Genomic DNA, 17,911 nt, shown 5'->3' with positions numbered 1-17,911 from the left:
GGAGCAACACAAAGACTCATCTGTTCTTCTAGAGTCTGGCACTGGGTGGGACTGCAGTAATGTTCCTACAGCACACACAGGACCCAATCATACAGCAAGTGTGTGTGTGTGTGTGTGTGTGTGTGTGTGTGTGTGTGAGAGAGAGAGAGAGAGAGAGAGAGAGAGAGAGAGAGAGAGAGAGAGAGACAGAGAGTGTATGTGTGTCTGTTAGTGTGTGTGTGAGAGAGAGAGAGAGAAAGAGAGAGATTTGTGTGAGTGAGAGAGATTTTTAATTACCACAGACATAAGGAAGGTAATGTGATGTGATTGGTCCACAGAGAAATCATGGAGATGAGGGGTGTGTCTTTCACATCACCTTGTCAGTTCAATAACTGTATAATCATTGAGAGAGGTATCAGTGGATAGGATATTATATTTAGGGTACAGGAAATATTAGGAATTGTTATGTGTAGGGTATGAGTGGGTAATATTAGGGTATGTGTAGGGTATGGGTGAGTAATATTAGTGTATGTGTAGGGTATGAGTGAGTAATATTAGGGTATGTGTAGGGTATGGGTGGGTAATGTTAGGGTATGTGTAGGGCAGTGGTTCCCAAACTTTTTCTGCCGTGCCCCCCTTTAGTAGATGAGAATATTTTTGCGCCCCCCCCCCCCCCCATATTGATTAGGGATGTACCGATTCACGTTTTTCACTTCCGATACCGATTCAGATATCTGAGGCTTAGTATCGGCGATAGAGTAAAACTGTGCTGAATCGACTTAAAACATTTTTTTTTTTAAACACAGACATACTGAATTAGAAGTTTATTGAAAACTCTGTACCAGTATAGCACACTTAAACACACACAAAAACATGTAAAAACAACACAACTTGCATTTGTTCAGTCAGTGCAATTATGAATATAACATTGAATGTAAAATAAATAATACCAAAGAACCTGAAACTTACAAAAACAATAGGTTCACAACTTTGGTCAAACATGAAAAAAATAAACTGCAAGAAACCTTTTAAATGGTTCAAGAATTCTAAATATAATTTAAAATAAATAAGGAGATGAAATAAGAGAAACAGCAATTCATATGCGGCTAGTTTGCAAGCGCAGACATCACGCAGAGCACAAAGCATGTAACGGCCAGAAATATGTGTACTGTCTCTTTAAGGGAGCGAGTTGAGTGCGCGTATGGAATATTGTTGACTCAGACCACTGCTCTTTATTTTATCATTATTTCATTTCTGTAAGTAACGCATTCAATGAGCTTTGGGCAACTCACCAGTTCATGTATGAACAGTCAAGTAGTGCTGGAGCCCAGGTTTAATTTGGTCAACCAGCAAATAAACGGACTAAGTGGAATAGCACCAGCGCGAGTACGAGTCAGTGATTCACCTCTCCTCTGTGTGCTTCGCGTTTCACTGTTAACTGTTCACTGTTAACTGTCCAGGTTCACTTCTATCCGGGACAGAGTGGATATTTAAGGTTGAACTAACTCCGAAAAGCAAGCAATACAAGCATAGAATTAGACTGAATAGATCTGTTTTTATGGATCGGTCACATTGTCACCGATACCCGATCTAGAATTGTTTCAGATATTAATATCGGAATCGGTGCATCCCGTTTTACTTCCAAGCTCCGCGCCCCCCCTGCAATAGCTCCGCGCCCCACCTAGGGGGCGCGCCCCCCACTTTGGGAACCACTGGTGTAGGGTATGGGTGAGTAATGTTAGGGTATGTGTAGGGTATGGGTGAGTAATATTAGGGTATGTGTAGGGTATGGGTGGGTAATGTTAGGGTATGTGTAGGGTATGGGTGAGTAATATTAGGGTATGTGTAGGGTATGAGTGAGTAATATTAGGGTATGTGTAGGTTATGGGTTGGTAATATTAGGGTATATGTAGGGTATGGGTGGGTAATGTTAGGGTATGTGTAGGGTATGAGTGAGTAATATTAGGGTATGTGTAGGGTATGAGTGAGTAATATTAGGGTATGTGTAGGGTTTGGGTGAGTAAGATTAGGGTATGTGTAGGGTATGGGTGAGTAATATTAGGGTATGTGTGGGGTATGGGTGAGTAATATTAGGGTATGTGTGGGGTATGGGTGAGTAATGTTAGGGTATGTGTAGGGTATGGGTTGGTAATATTAGGGTATATGTAGGGTATGGGTGGGTAACATTAGGGTTGGTATGTGTAATGTTTGGGTAATGTTTAATGCACATGGGGTGTGATGTGTTTGCTTTGGAGGATTTGTGTTCTACATTTCCACATTTTCACTCTGGTTTCTGTACTTGAGGACACTGACCATGACATTTTATTGGACATGCTGCAAATATAATGTTGGCTTTCAGATTTTATGCTGATCATTTCCATTTATCCCTGTCTGGTCAGCAAAATTCACAAGTGCTGCTACAGAAAAGGAGAGAATGTTGAAGACTCCTGCATATTACCATTAATGAACCATGTCCAGAATAAGGCCTAGCGTCACCCTAAAGGACATTCATGTCCAGAATAAGGCCTAACATCACCCTAAAGGACATTCATGTCCAGAATAAGGCCTAGCGTCACCCTAAAGGACACTCGTGTCCAGAATAAAGACTAACATCACCCTAAAGGACACTCATGTCCAGAATAAGGCCTAACGTCACCCTAAAGGACACTCATGTCCAGAATAAGGCCTAACGTCACCCTAAAGGACACTCATGTCCAGAATAAGGCCTAACGTCACCCTAAAGGACACTCATGTCCAGAATAAGGCCTAGCATCACCCTAAAGGACATTCACGTCCAGAATAAGGCCTAGCATCACCCTAAAGGACACTCATGTCCAGAATAAGGCCTAGCATCAACCTAAAGGACACTCATGTCCAGAATAAGGCCTAGCATCAACCTAAAGGACACTCATGTCCAGAATAAGGCCTAGCATCACCCTAAAGGACATTCATGTCCAGAATAAGGCCTAACGTCACCCTAAAGGACACTCATGTCCAGAATAAGGCCTAGCATCACCCTAAAGGACACTCATGTCCAGAATAAGGCCTAGCATCAACCTAAAGGACACTCATGTCCAGAATAAGGCCTAACGTCACCCTAAAGGACACTCATGTCCAGAATAAGGCCTAGCATCACCCTAAAGCACAATCATGTCCAGAATAAGGCCTAGCGTCACCCTAAAGGATACTCATATCCAGAATGAGGCCTAATGTCACCCTAAAGGACACTCGTGTCCAAAATAAGGCCTAGCACCATCCTAAAGGACACTCGTGTCCAGAATAAGACCTAACGTCACCATAAAGGACACTCATGTCCAGAATAAGGCCTAGTCTCACCCTAAAGGACACTCATGTCCAGAATAAGGTCTACTGTTACCATAAAGGACACTCATGCCCAGAATAAGGCCTAGTCTCACCCTAAAGGACACTCATGTCCAGAATAAGGTCTACTGTTACCATAAAGGACACTCATGCCCAGAATAAGGCCTAACGTCACCCTAAAGGACACTCATGTCCCTGTTGCCCTCTCCTCCAGTGTAAACTACTGCAGCATGTCTCTGGCTGCTGTGTTTTCTGACAGTTCAGGACCCAGTAGCCTGTGACCTCACCAGAGAGAACCACACAGAGGACTATGAAGAAACATGGAGAAACAGGGAGACACAGTAAGAGAGGACCAGAGAGAATGGGGAGAATCAGGGAGAAACAGGCAGAGAGGACCAGAGAGAAATGGGGAGAAACAGGGAGAAACAGGCAGAGAAGACCAGAGAGAAATGGGCAGAAACAGGTAGAGAGGACCAAAGAGAAATAGGGAGTAACAGGGAGAAACAGGCAGAGATGACCAGAGAGAATGGGCAGAAACAGGTAGAGAGGACCAGAGAGAAATAGGGAGTAACAGGGAGAAACAGGCAGAGATGACCAGGCCAGTGTTATTCTCTGCTCAGCCTTCCTGTTCTGCATTACAAACTCTTGCTGATGACTTTGAAAAGGCTCAATGGAGTAGTGACGTGTCTGCCTGGTCTCGTGAAGTGCGGCGGTGTATCTCCACCAGTGTGCAGTGGTGAGGCAGTTAACTGATCACCCCACAAGCACTTCAAACTGAGTGGAATGTTAGAAATGCGGCTCTGTGGGTGTTTTATATCCAGGCTGAAAGCATCCTTCTCTTTTATATAATTTCTTTCTATTTTACCTTTGTAATAACTCTATTTACTTAATTTATGATATGAAGTTATAATTTTGCAGTGCCTTTCAGTAGCCAAGGACACCAAACAATAAACCCTCTACACTACACTTTACATCCAATCAACACACTGGTGACTTTACTATCAAAACCTCAGCTAATTTTAATGTGTAAACCACTCTGAGATTTTAGCCAAAAAATAAAAAGAGTGAGAGAGAGGTAGAGAGAGAGGTAGAGAGAGAGTGAGAGAGAGGTAGAGAGAGGGAGAGAGAGAGAGGTAGAGAGAGAGAGAGAGAGAGAGATAGAGAGAGATAGAGAGAGGTAGAGAGAGAGGGAGAGAGAGAGTGAGGTAGAGAGAAAGAGAGAGAGGTAGAGAGAGAGAGGAAGAGAGAGGGAGAGAAAGAGTGAGTGAGGTAGAGAGAGATAGAGAGAGAGAGAGAGAGAGAGAGAGAGAGAGAGAGAGAGAGAGAGAGAGAGAGATGGAGGTAGAGAGAGGGCGTCAGAAGAAACACTGGAAGCCCAGAGAGGAGAGAGTGTGTCAGCACTGCAGCTCAGGACACATTGACCTCATGCTCCAGGTACACACACCTCAGACTGGAGTTCCTCCACTCAGTAAATGCCATTCTCTCCTCACTGGGGGACACACTGGGGTCACCTGGAGATCTGATGGGTGTGTATTTGGGAGAAACTCCAGAATGTGTTCACCTGTCAGCTAAATATATACACGACTGTCACACCCTCAGAGAACAGAGCCCACCTACTGGTACCTCTGTAAATATATGATTCACATTACCATATGTAAACATGTTTATTAATTTTAACTTTATTATATATGTATTCTTTTTTATTTGGCTGTATCACTATAAGAATTTATGTGTATGTATATGTATTTTTTAAAAATTATTAGCGCTGTCAATTCCGTGATTAAAAGTCCTCACCAGGATTTTGCTCAGGCTTCCTGGATTGTGTTGATTCCACTAATTTTACCTGGATTGCTAATTAGAAAATCTAGCAAGCTTGAGCAAAATCCTGGTGAGGACTTTTAATTGTGGCACCTGGAATTGACAGCACTAAAAATTATATATATATATATATATATATATATATATATATATATATATATATATATATATATATATATTATATAATATTATTGCTTTGGCAACAGTTGTATTCATGCCAATAAAGCCATTTGATTTTGAGAGGTAGAGAGAGAGAGAGAGAGAGAGAGAGAGAGAGAGAGAGAAAGGAGAGAGAAACAGTGAGGTAGAGAGAGGGAGAGAGAGAGAGGTAGAGAGAGATAGTGAGGTAGAGAGAGTGAGGTAGAGAGAGAGAAAGAGGTAGAGAGAGGGAGAGAGAGAGAGTGACAGCTTCTTTTAAAACCTGGTTGCTAAAAGAGCCAATGTTGCACAGACTCTGTGATTTAATGGGAACAGAAGGAGAACTATGAGGAAGAGGAAGATGAAGAAGATGGAACACATTTTTTCATCTGTTGCTCAAAATCAATGATACATTCTTTAAAATTTTTTGAAAATGAACAATGCATTCAGTTTTCTTTGGGACTTCGATAAACTCACTGTTCTATTTGTAGAGGACTCTGAGTCCCCACAGCAGGGACGTGTGTCTCCGCTCTGCAGCGTTCAGAAAGTGCTTCTCTGCTCCCATACACTTTTAAATAGACATACCATGGTGGTCTTCTGTCTTCTGTCTTCTGTTGGTTTATTCGTTTACTTATGTAATTTTTGAATGTTTTTGTTAATTATTCATATGTTAATTATTCATATATTAATTATTCATATGTTTATTATTATTTCTTTACCACAGCACTTTAGTTTGTATTGTTTTGGCAAAATTAAATACATATCACAGTCATCTCAATAAAGCATTATAAATGAATGAAATAAAGGAGGGAGAGAGAGGGTGATGAAGAGAGAGAGAGGGGAGAGAGGGAGGAAGAGAGAGGGGAGACAGATAGTGAGGCAGAAAGAGAGAGGGAGAGAGAAGGTGAGGGAGAGAGAAGGTGAGGGAGAGAGAGGGAGGGAGTGAAAGAGCAAAGAGAGAGAGGAAAAAGAGGGGGAAGAGTGGAAGAGCAGAGCAAGAAGGAAAAAGAAGAAGCGTAATGTGTTTTAGGTCAATGTGATCTCTCCACACATTAGATTAATAACATTATTAACCTACAAACACACACACACACACACATTAGATTAATAACACTATTAACCTACAAACACACACACACACACACACACATACACGCACAAAGGGAAAGAGAATGAAAATGTAGTGATATGGCCTGTGACTGAAAGAAATCAATGATGTAATTAAAGTGAGATTTTAATCTAATCTGTGGAACGTTTAAGTTCAATAACACCTTTTATCAGTACAGGGCAACACACAAAGACACACACACTCACATACTTTTATCACAAAGACACACACACTCACACATACTTTTATCACAAAGCCACACACACTCACACATACTTTTATCACAGACACACACACTCACACATACTTTTATCACAAAGCCACACACACTCACATATACTTTTATCGCAAAGACACACTCACACATACTTTATCACAAAGACACACTCACACACACGTTTATCACAAAGACACACACACTCACAAATACTTTTATCACAAAGACACACACACTCACACACACGTTTATCACAAAGACACACACACTCACAAATACTTTTATCACAAAGACACACACACTCACAAATAATTTTATCACAAAGACACACACACTCACATACTTTTATCACAAAGACACACACACTCAAATACTTTTTTCACAAAGACACACACACTCACACATACTTTTATCACAGACACACACACTCACATACTTTTATCACAGACACACACTCACACATACTTTTATCACAAAGGCATACACACTCACACATACTTTTATCTCAGACACACACACACACATACTTTTATCACAAAGACACACTCACACACACGTTTATCACAAAGACACACACTCACACACATGTTTATCACAAAGACACACACTCACACATACTTTTATCACAGACACACACACTCACACACACGTTTATCACAAAGACACACACTCTCACACATACTTTTATCACAAAGACACACACACTCACACATACTTTTATCACAAAGACACACACACTCACACATACTTTTATCACAAAGACACACACTCACCCATACATTTATCACAAAGACACACACTCACACATAATTTTATCACAAAGACACACACTCACATACTTTAATCAAAGACACACACTCACACATAATTTTATCACAGACACACACACTCACACATACTTTTTTCAAAGACACACACTCACACATACTTTTATCACAAAGACACACACAGTCACACATACTTTTATCACAAAGACACACACAGTCACACATACTTTTATCACAGACACACACTTTTATTTCAGCATTACAGCATTCAGTAAACATTATACTCGTCTCACCACACATACACAGACTTGGAGGGACACAGAATTAAGGACACAGAGTTAGGGACACAGAGATAAGAACATAGAGTTAGGGTCAGAGTTATGAACAAAGAGTCAGGGACACAGAGATAAGAACATAGATTTAGGGCCACAAAGTTGGGGGGAGCACAGAGGAGCACAACTCCACAGGAGCACAGAGGAGAAGATACCAACTCCACAGGAGCACAGAGGAGAAAACACCAACTCCACAGGAGCACAGAGGAGAAGATACCAACTCCACAGGAGCACAGAGGAGAAGATACCAACTCCACACGAGCACAGGGGAGAAGATACCAACTCCACAGGAGCACAGGGGAGAAGATACCAACTCCACAGAAGCACAGGGGAGAAGATACCAACTCCTCGTTGGTGGGTTGGTAACCAAATACTGGTGAGTCACTCTATCTGTGAGACATCATTGCTAAGTGCCGTGCTGGCCTTGCTGAGACGTGTTTTTGCTTTATTGATTGATCCCGACCTAAAGCTGCACCATGTAAGTTGTGCTGAAGCAAAGAGCAATATGGAGTCTCGAAGAAAACCCACTAAACTATAATAACCTGCAGTTGTAAAAGCACGACATATTCATTCAGAATGTCAGAATCAGGGCAGATTTGGATGGAATTTTTCAGAACTTCAGATATCTTTCTGTATTAATCTTACATGCACGAAGGCCCAGCTCAATGTGGTGGTTAGCTCATGGAAGGAGATGGAGTTTGCTGAATATGTAGACATTAGAAACGCGAAACCAGACATCTTCTGTGGCCTCACCCACAGCCAGCACAAGGAAGTACAGAACAGAGGAGAGGCAGCAGATAGAGACAGACAGAGCTGTAGCTGAGATAGAGATGAACAGAGCTGTAGCTGAGACCAGAAGAGATGTACAGAGCTGTAGCTGAGACCAGAAGAGATGTACAGAGCTGTAGCTGAGACCAGAAGAGAGACAGACTTTGCTTTCAGAAGTGGCAACAGAGGAGGAGAAGATGACCTGAGGGGATTCAGGAGTCTATGCTGAGTTTGCTTTTTCATGACTGAACAGGTGGGTTATGTTGGAGGTGCTGGATAGATACTAAAATTGCCAGTCATAGTTTTATTGCTGTGTAATTTAACGTTTCCCTTGTAATGTAATTATTGGTATAGTGGGGCGGAAATGCAGGGGAAAGTAAGAAAACACAGGAGAACACAGGAGAATGTAGGAGAACATAGAACACAGAAGAACGTAAGGGAACATAGGAGAACACAGGAGAATGTAGGAGAACATAGGAGAACACAGGAGAATGTAGGGGAACATAGGAGAACACAGGAGAACGTAGGAGAACATAGGAGAACACAGGAGAACGTAGGGGAACATAGGAGAACACAGGAGAATGTAGGGGAACATAGAACATAGGAGAATGTAGGAGAACACAGGAGAATGTAGGAGAACATAGAACATAGGAGAATGTAGGGGAACATAGGAGAACACAGGAGAATGTAGGGGAACATAGGAGAACACAGGAGAATGTAGGGGAACATAGAACATAGGAGAATGTAGGAGAACACAGGAGAATGTAGGAGAACATAGAACATAGGAGAATGTAGGGGAACATAGGAGAACACAGGAGAATGTAGGAGAACATAGGAGAACACAGGACAATGTAGGGGAACGTAGACCATAGGAGAACGTAGGGGAACATAGGAGAACACAGGAGAACGTAGGGGAACATAGGAGAACACAGGAGAATGTAGGGGAACATAGAACATAGGAGAATGTAGGAGAACACAGGAGAATGTAGGAGAACATAGAACATAGGAGAATGTAGGGGAACATAGGAGAACACAGGAGAATGTAGGAGAACATAGGAGAACACAGGACAATGTAGGGGAACGTAGACCATAGGAGAACGTAGGGGAACATAGGAGAACACAGGAGAACGTAGGGGAACATAGGAGAACACAGGAGAATGTAGGGGAACATAGAACATAGGAGAATGTAGGAGAACATAGGAGAACACAGGAGAATGTAGGAGAACATAGAACATAGGAGAATGTAGGGGAACATAGGAGAACATAGGAGAATGTAGGAGAACATAGGAGAACACAGGACAATGTAGGGGAACGTAGACCATAGGAGAACGTAGGGGAACGTAGCGGAACATAGGAGAACACAGGAGAATGTAGGAGAACATAGAACATAGGAGAACATAGGAGAATGTAGGGGAACGTAGGGGAACACAAGAGAACGTAGGGGAACATAGAACATAGGAGAACACAGGAGAATGTAGGAGAACATAGAACATAGGAGAATGTAGGAGAACATAGGAGAACACAGGAGAATGTAGGGGAACGTAGACCATAGGAGAACGTAGGGGAACGTAGAACATAGGAGAACATAGGGGAACACAGGAGAACATAGGGGAACATAGGAGAACACAGGAGAACGTAGGGGAACGTAGGAGAACACAGGAGAACGTAGGGGAATGTAGGGGAACACAGGAGAACGTAGGGGAACATAGGGGAACGTAGGGGAACATAGGAGAACACAGGAGAACGTAGGGGAACGTAGGAGAACACAGGAGAACGTAGGGGAACGTAGGAGAACACAGGAGAACGTAGGGGAACGTAGGAGAACATAGGAGAACACAGGAGAACGTAGGGGAACGTAGGAGAATGCCAGAGGTTGCTTTTTCTCCAAACAGTGCAGCTTTAACTACTACTTTAACGGACCTAGATGATTTTTGTCAGAGAAGGAAAGGATGAAAGAGACGATAAAGCAGCGCCCCCTGGGGGTCTGGTGTGTCAGCCATGCTGTTAACACTCTGTCTCTCACTCTGTCTCTGTTTCACTCTCTCTCTGTCTCTGTCTCTCTATCTCTGGTTGTCTTTGTCTCTGTTTCTCTCTATTCTATATGCAATGACAATGGCTGCCTCTTCATTGTAATCAACTTACTTTTACGTCAAAGGGAAAGTTTGTGTTTTGGTGAGCAAAAAATATGAAGTTTGAGTCTCATTGTCAATCTTTTATCTCTTTCCCTCCCTCTCTCTGTCTATCTCTCTCTCCCTCTCTCTCTCTGCCTCTCTCTCTCTCTTTCCCTCTTTCCCCCTTTCTCTCATCTCATGTAGCCTACACACACCAGATTGCCCTTCAAATACCACATTAGCATTATCAGATAGTTTTGATAACCTTGCTTTGGTGAGTCATTTTCATTAACACCTGAATTTCTGACTGATGTTTTAATCCATTGTTTGTGTTTATCTTTAACTAGAGATTATAATCAACACTCTAACACTCTAACAACACATTGAAGCAAAAAAAACACATTAACAACACTATACTACAGCTCAGTACTGTAACAGCACAGCAGTGTAACAACACAGAACTATAATAAAACTGTACTACAAAAAAGTGTAACAAAAAACACTGCAAACCTTTCACTGTTGTCACTATATGTTCCAACGTACAGTTAACATGCAGTGACATTTTCACTCTAACTCATTCTCTCTCATTCTCTCTCTCTCCATCTCTCTCTCCCTCTCTTTCTTCCTCTCTCTCTTCCTCTCTCTCTCTCTCTCTTCCTCTCTCTCTCTCTCTCTCTGTCTCGTGCGTGGTGAATTGGTGGGTGGGTGAGAGGGATCCATACAAAGCAGCTTGAGTAATATTTCATGACCACAAAGCACAAAGAGATTGAGTTAGAGAGAAAGCATGAAAATGAGTGAGAGACAGAGAGTGAGTGAGAGGGAGGGAGATAGAGAGAGAGAGAGAGAGAGAGAGAGAGAGAAAGAGAGAGGGAAAGAGAGTTAGAGAGAGAGGGAGAGAGAGTGTGAGAGAGGGACAGGGAGAGAGGAAACAGAAATTGTGATGGAGAGTGAAAGGGAGTGTGTGCGTGTGTGTGTGTGTGTGTGTGTGTGTGTGTGTGTGTGTGTGTGTGTGTGTGTGTGTGCGTGTGCGTATGTTGTGTGTGTGTGACTGAGAGACATAGTGGAGTACAATAAAGTGAGGGAGAGAGAGAAGACGAAAGAGAGAGAGAATGTGAGAGAGGGAGAGATGTTTGAGAACAGCTTACATCAGCACCATCTACTTGTATTTACATACTCACAATCAAACTGTCTGTCTGCGTACACACAAGGTCTGTCTGAATCTTATCTGAGGTTTAAATCTCTGTGCGTAATCAAATTCAGGGTGTATGGTCTAAGTTTTGTGTGTAACTGGTCCCTGAAAACTCTTCTGCTCAGAACCTTAATCCTTTCCTAGGACTGGAGATAGAGTCCTCTACAGCACTGGTGACTTTGGGTCATTTTTGGGTCCGTGCAGTTGTCTTCCAGACAGAAGACGGTTAGTCCTGGACTCTGTGTCAGCCCCTGCTGTCTCATTACATCAGGAATTTTAAAGGTGCCTCAATGCACCTGCAGTAGTTCTAGAACACTGACCGGTTCTGTAAGTGCATCGGTAGTTCTAGAACACTGACCGGTTTTGCAAGTGCATCGGTAGTTCTAGAACACTGACCGGTTCTGCAAGTGCATCGGTAGTTCTAGAACACTGACCGGTTCTGCAAGTGCATCTGTAGTTCTAGAACACTGACCTGTTCTGTAAGTGCATCGGTAGTTCTAGAACACTGACCTGTTCTGTAAGTTCATCGTTAGTTCTAGAACACTGACCTGTTCTGTAAGTTCATCGTTAGTTCTAGAACACTGACCTGTTCTGTAAGTGCATCGTTAGTTCTAGAACACTGACCTGGGGTGAGTTTCCCAAAACGTTCTTAGCGCTAAGTACTTCTTAACCTCGTACGTAAGAACGAGGTTATGAAGTACTTAGCGCTAAGAACGTTTTGGGAGACTCACCCCTGTTCTGTAAGTGCATCGGTAGTTCTAGAACACAGAGCTTTGGCATTACATTTTTCTCTTTTTTACTAGTTATTTTTCATGAACAGCTAATTTATGTTCATAAAAAAAGACAACACAAATGATGAATGCTGTTTGATGGTGCTTTGTGTCTGTTCTCAACTTGACTCACATCCTCAGAAAAGTGTCATTTTTGGCAGGTATGCTGTGTTGTGAAGGCTGTATTGTTTTATTAGGTTTGTCCAATATTGCTCACCCCTACGGAGATGCGGGAACGAACATGGAAGCCTGAATCAGAGTGAACAGGAAGATGAACTCCGAGAGAAAGCTTCACAGCTGATAGCTGCGGGATTTACCCGGATATACTGTATGTAGGAGCAGCTCTGCTCTGAAAGGTTGTCAACTTGTTACACATACACAACACACCCACACACACATCCTGAATCACATGACATGTGTTACTGCACCTGTACACGTCTGAAACATCTTTCAGCTCAACTGTGACCTTATTTACAAAAATTAAGCATGAGATGCACAGTTTAACAACAGCACACACACACACACACACACACACACACACACACACACACACACACACATCAACAGGACACAAACGCACACATCAACACACACAATACAATGTTTAAATCATGCATTTCTGTCACCACTGATGTCAGTATTTAGTATTTGGTAAATACATTTCACCCCTGGAACTTATAATACATGCACACACACACACACACAAACACACAGGCACGCACACACACACAAACACACAGGCGCACAGACACACAAAAACACAGACACACAGACACACACACACACAGACACAGTTCACAGTTAATTCAGAAGTCGTCGCCTGCGTCTGCTCCCACGTCTCTGAGACGTCTGCTCGTCTCTCTGACCTCACACTCCCTCCAACAGCTGCTTCTGGTTTCCTGCCAAAACTCCACATTTTTTCACACAAGCAGTAAAACATGCTGAATTGCTCTCACACCTGCTGCTTTACTGTCAGAACTGCTGTTCACTTCACACAGCTCTCTCTCTCTCTCTCTCTCTCTCTCTCTCTCTCTCTCTCTCTCTCTCTTTCCGTCTCTCTCTCCATCTCTCCCACTTCTCTCCCTTTCTTTCTCTCCCTCTCCTTCCCTAACTCTCTCCCTCTCTCATCCTTTATCTCTCTCCTTCTCTCCCTCTTCTCTCCCTCTCTCTCTCCTTCTCCCTCTCTTCATTGTTCCTTCCGCAGAATGCTTTTCTGTGAGATGCACTACTTGGCCATGATTGTAAGGTCCCTCTGATGAGCGCTTGTCAGAGATCCACGCCTCGTAAGCACAGCCTGTTTAATCGAGTGCCTCGTTGGCCTTTGTCCTGCCTGTAGCTCTCTCTATCTCTGTCTCTGTTTCTGTTGGTTATGTCTTTCCATTCTCTCCCTCCCTCTCAGTGCTCAGTGTTTTAGTTAGACTGAGATTAGCTTCATCATCTGCGATTTTTCTCCAGGATTATTTGTTGTCTGGGCTGCAGATCAGGTTTCTGCCCCAGGCTGGGACTCCTGCCCCAGGGTGGGGTTTCTGCCCCAGGGTGGGGTTTCTACCCCAGGTGTGGTTGCCCACTGGAGCAGGCTGAGCTGGGTTTGCCCTTTCGTCTGCAGTGGGAGTGACGGCGGGGTTAACGTGGATCAGCGTCATAGCGCCGTAGTCACGTATCTGATCAAACTGCGGCCCGACCTCCAGTAACCAAGGTTACCATCAAGCACACAGTGCCACCAGTTCCAGCAGTTATAGCTCTGGGATTATTAGTGTAATCTAAAACCCTGAAGTCTTTCTCCTCTTTGTATCAGGAGTTATAGAGCTGGGATTATTAGTGTAATCTAAAACACTGAAGTCTTTCTCCTCTTTGTCTCAGGAGTTTTAGATCTGGGATTATTAGTGTAATGAATGAATGTTCAACTTATATAGCGCCTTTCTATATACCCAAGGACGCTTTACAATTTTAACACGGATACAACTCGTACACAACCAATCACACACCGGCGAGAAGCGGCAGCCAATTGCGCACAGCGTATTCTCTACCGGGATCCACAGCCCCCTGGGGGACTGAATGGGGTGCAGGAAGGGGAGAGAGGACAGACCCTAGTGACAGAGCACCATCCACCACTGGGCACACACACACACACACATTCATGCACACACACTCAGACAACTGTTTTTATTGAACATGAAGACACACAGACACACTCAGGGAGAATTTGTCAGGGAATCAGGGAATGCCAATTTACCAAACCTCCATGTTTTTGGACTGTGGGAGGAAACCAGAGACCCCGGAGGAAACCCACACAAACACGGGGAGAACATGGAAACTCCACTCAGATAGGGACTTGAACCCAAGACCCAGTGCTGAGAGGCAAACGTGCTAACCACCAAGCCACCGTGCTGCCCCAATCTAAAATCTAAATCACTAAAGTCTTTCTCCTCTTTGTATCAGGAGTTATAGATCTGGGATTATTAGATTAATCTAAAACACTGAAGTCTTTCACCTCTTTGTCTCAGTGTTGCCCGTTTTCACCGTAGCATCAACATTGGTAGTCAAGTTTGTGTGTGTGTGTGTGTGTGTGTGTGCGTGTGTGTGTGTGTGTGTGTGTGTGTGTGTATGTGTGAGTGTGTGTGTGTGTGTGTGTGTGTGTGTGTGTGTGTGTGTGTGTGTGTGTGTGTGTGTGTGTGTGTGTGTGTGTGTGTGTGTTTACTATTGAGGCTATCACACTAACCGGGGCGTTAAGCTCTCCTGTATAAACACCCACCAGTCATGTATCTTCATGCTGACCACATTGCAGCAGAGAAAACACCACATACTGCCTGGGGTGAGAATCTAAAACATCTACAATATGATATTATCACAATAATACAAAACATAATGATTTTTAACATTTGGTTTGATGTATTTATGTATTATAAGTATTATGATGATGATAAGGTCTTACAATACATCATGACTTTATACTTAATAAACTATGCATATTCTTCACTACACATGGGGTGTGAAGTTGTGAAGTTCTGTGAAGTTCTAAGAAACAGCAATGTTCACTTTCACCAACATAAAACATTTGCCAACAAAACCAGATACTTCTGTTATGAACTCTTCTGTGTAGTCTTACACTTACTAAGTTACACAGGCCACTATTCAGTAAGAATGCCAAGCAACAAACTAAATACTAGTTAGAGAAATAAAGTGCGCTTGGCAAACTCCACTGCCGTTCTGACTGAGCACGGGGGATTATGAAGCCGTGTGGTTCTATTTTTATTGAGTGTTCCACACACAGGTTGTTATCTCTGTCACAATATTAACGGAGTAATTGCAGTGTACATATGGCTTATGGTGCTGGTTATCATGACGCTGGCGTTTCTTTACCTGAAGGGCTCCTGTCACCACACTAGTGTGTGTTTGATGTTCTGCTAAAGCCCTCATGAACATGAAGGTTTTCTAGCAGCTCACAGGGAGAAATGTTTCCCTGCTATACGGCTGTATCGTCTCTTAAGATCCTGTGTGATGCTTGTTGTTACCATCAGGACTGTGTGATCAGGACTGTGTGATCAGGACTGTGTGATCAGTACTGTGTGGTCAGGACTGTGTGATCAGGACTGTGTGGTCAGGACTGTGGTCAGGACTGTGTGATCAGGACTGTGTGGTCAGGATTGTGTGGTCAGGACTGTGTGATCAGGACTGTGTGATCAGGACTGTGTGGTCAGGACTGTGTGGTCAGGACTGTGTGATTAGGTCTGTGTGATCAGGACTGCGTGGTCAGGACTGTGAGGTCAGGACTGTGTGATCAGGACTGTGAGGTCAGGACTGTGTGATCAGGACTGTGAGGTCAGGATTATATGATCAGGACTGTGAGGTCAGGACTGTGTGATCAGGACTGTGTGATCAGGACTGTGTGGTCAGGACTGTGTGATCAGGACTGTGTGGTCAGGACTGTGTGATCAGGACTGTGTGGTCAGGACTGTGTGGTCAGGACTGTGTGATTAGGTCTGTGTGATCAGGACTGCGTGGTCAGGACTGTGTGGTCAGGATTATATAATCAGGACTGTGAGGTCAGGACTGTGTGATCAGGACTGTGAGGTCAGGATTATATGATCAGGACTGTGAGGTCAGGACTGTGTGATCAGGACTGTGTGATCAGGACTGTGTGGTCAGGACTGTGTGGTCAGGAAGGTGTGATCAGGATTATATGATCTGGACTGTGTGATCAGGACTGTGAGGTCAGGACTGTGTGGTCAGGACTGTGTGATTAGGTCTGTGTGATCAGGACTGCGTGGTCAGGACTGTGTGGTCAGGACTGTGTGATCAGGACTGTGAGGTCAGGACTGTGTGATCAGGACTGTGAGGTCAGGATTATATGATCAGGACTGTGAGGTCAGGACTGTGTGATCAGGACTGTGTGATTAGGTCTGTGTGATCAGGACTGCGTGGTCAGGACTGTGTGGTCAGGATTATATAATCAGGACTGTGAGGTCAGGACTGTGTGATCAGGACTGTGAGGTCAGGATTATATGATCAGGACTGTGAGGTCAGGACTGTGTGATCAGGACTGTGTGATCAGGACTGTGTGGTCAGGACTGTGTGGTCAGGAAGGTGTGATCAGGATTATATGATCTGGACTGTGTGATCAGGACTGTGTGGTCAGGACTGTGTGGTCAGGACTGTGTGATTAGGTCTGTGTGATCAGGACTGCGTGGTCAGGACTGTGTGGTCAGGATTATATAATCAGGACTGTGAGGTCAGGACTGTGTGATCAGGACTGTGAGGTCAGGATTATATGATCAGGACTGTGAGGTCAGGACTGTGTGATCAGGACTGTGTGATCAGGACTGTGTGGTCAGGACTGTGTGGTCAGGAAGGTGTGATCAGGATTATATGATCAGGACCGTGAGGTCAGGACTGTGTGATCAGGACTGTGTGGTCAGGATTATATGATCAGGACTGTGAGGTCAGGACTGTGTGGTCAGGACTGTGTGATCAGGACTGTGTGATCAGGACTGTGTGATCAGGATTGTGAGGTCAGGACTGTGTGATCAGGATTTTGAGGTCAGGACTGTGTGATCAGGACTGTGTGATCTGGACTGCGTGATCAGTACTGTGTGGTCAGGACTGTGTGGTCAGGACTGTGTGATCAGGACTGTGTGTTCAGGACTGTGAGGTCAGGACAGGCGTTTTCACTGTTCCGGTCTCAGCAGGGTGGAGGTCCAAGTGGAAGGGTTTGTGTTGGGCAAGAAGCCAACTGAGAACTTCACAAGCTCATCAGGCTGCGTCTTCAGCGCCAGCACCTGTACCAATAACACACCTGTACTAGTAACACACCTGTACCAATAACACACCTGTACCAGTAACACACCTGCACCAATAACACACCTGTACCAGTAACACACATGTATCAGTAACAC

This window comes from Brachyhypopomus gauderio, chromosome 1 (assembly GCF_052324685.1).
Source record: "Brachyhypopomus gauderio isolate BG-103 chromosome 1, BGAUD_0.2, whole genome shotgun sequence".
Classification (NCBI taxonomy): domain Eukaryota; kingdom Metazoa; phylum Chordata; class Actinopteri; order Gymnotiformes; family Hypopomidae; genus Brachyhypopomus; species Brachyhypopomus gauderio.
This window is presented reverse-complemented; position numbering follows the sequence as displayed.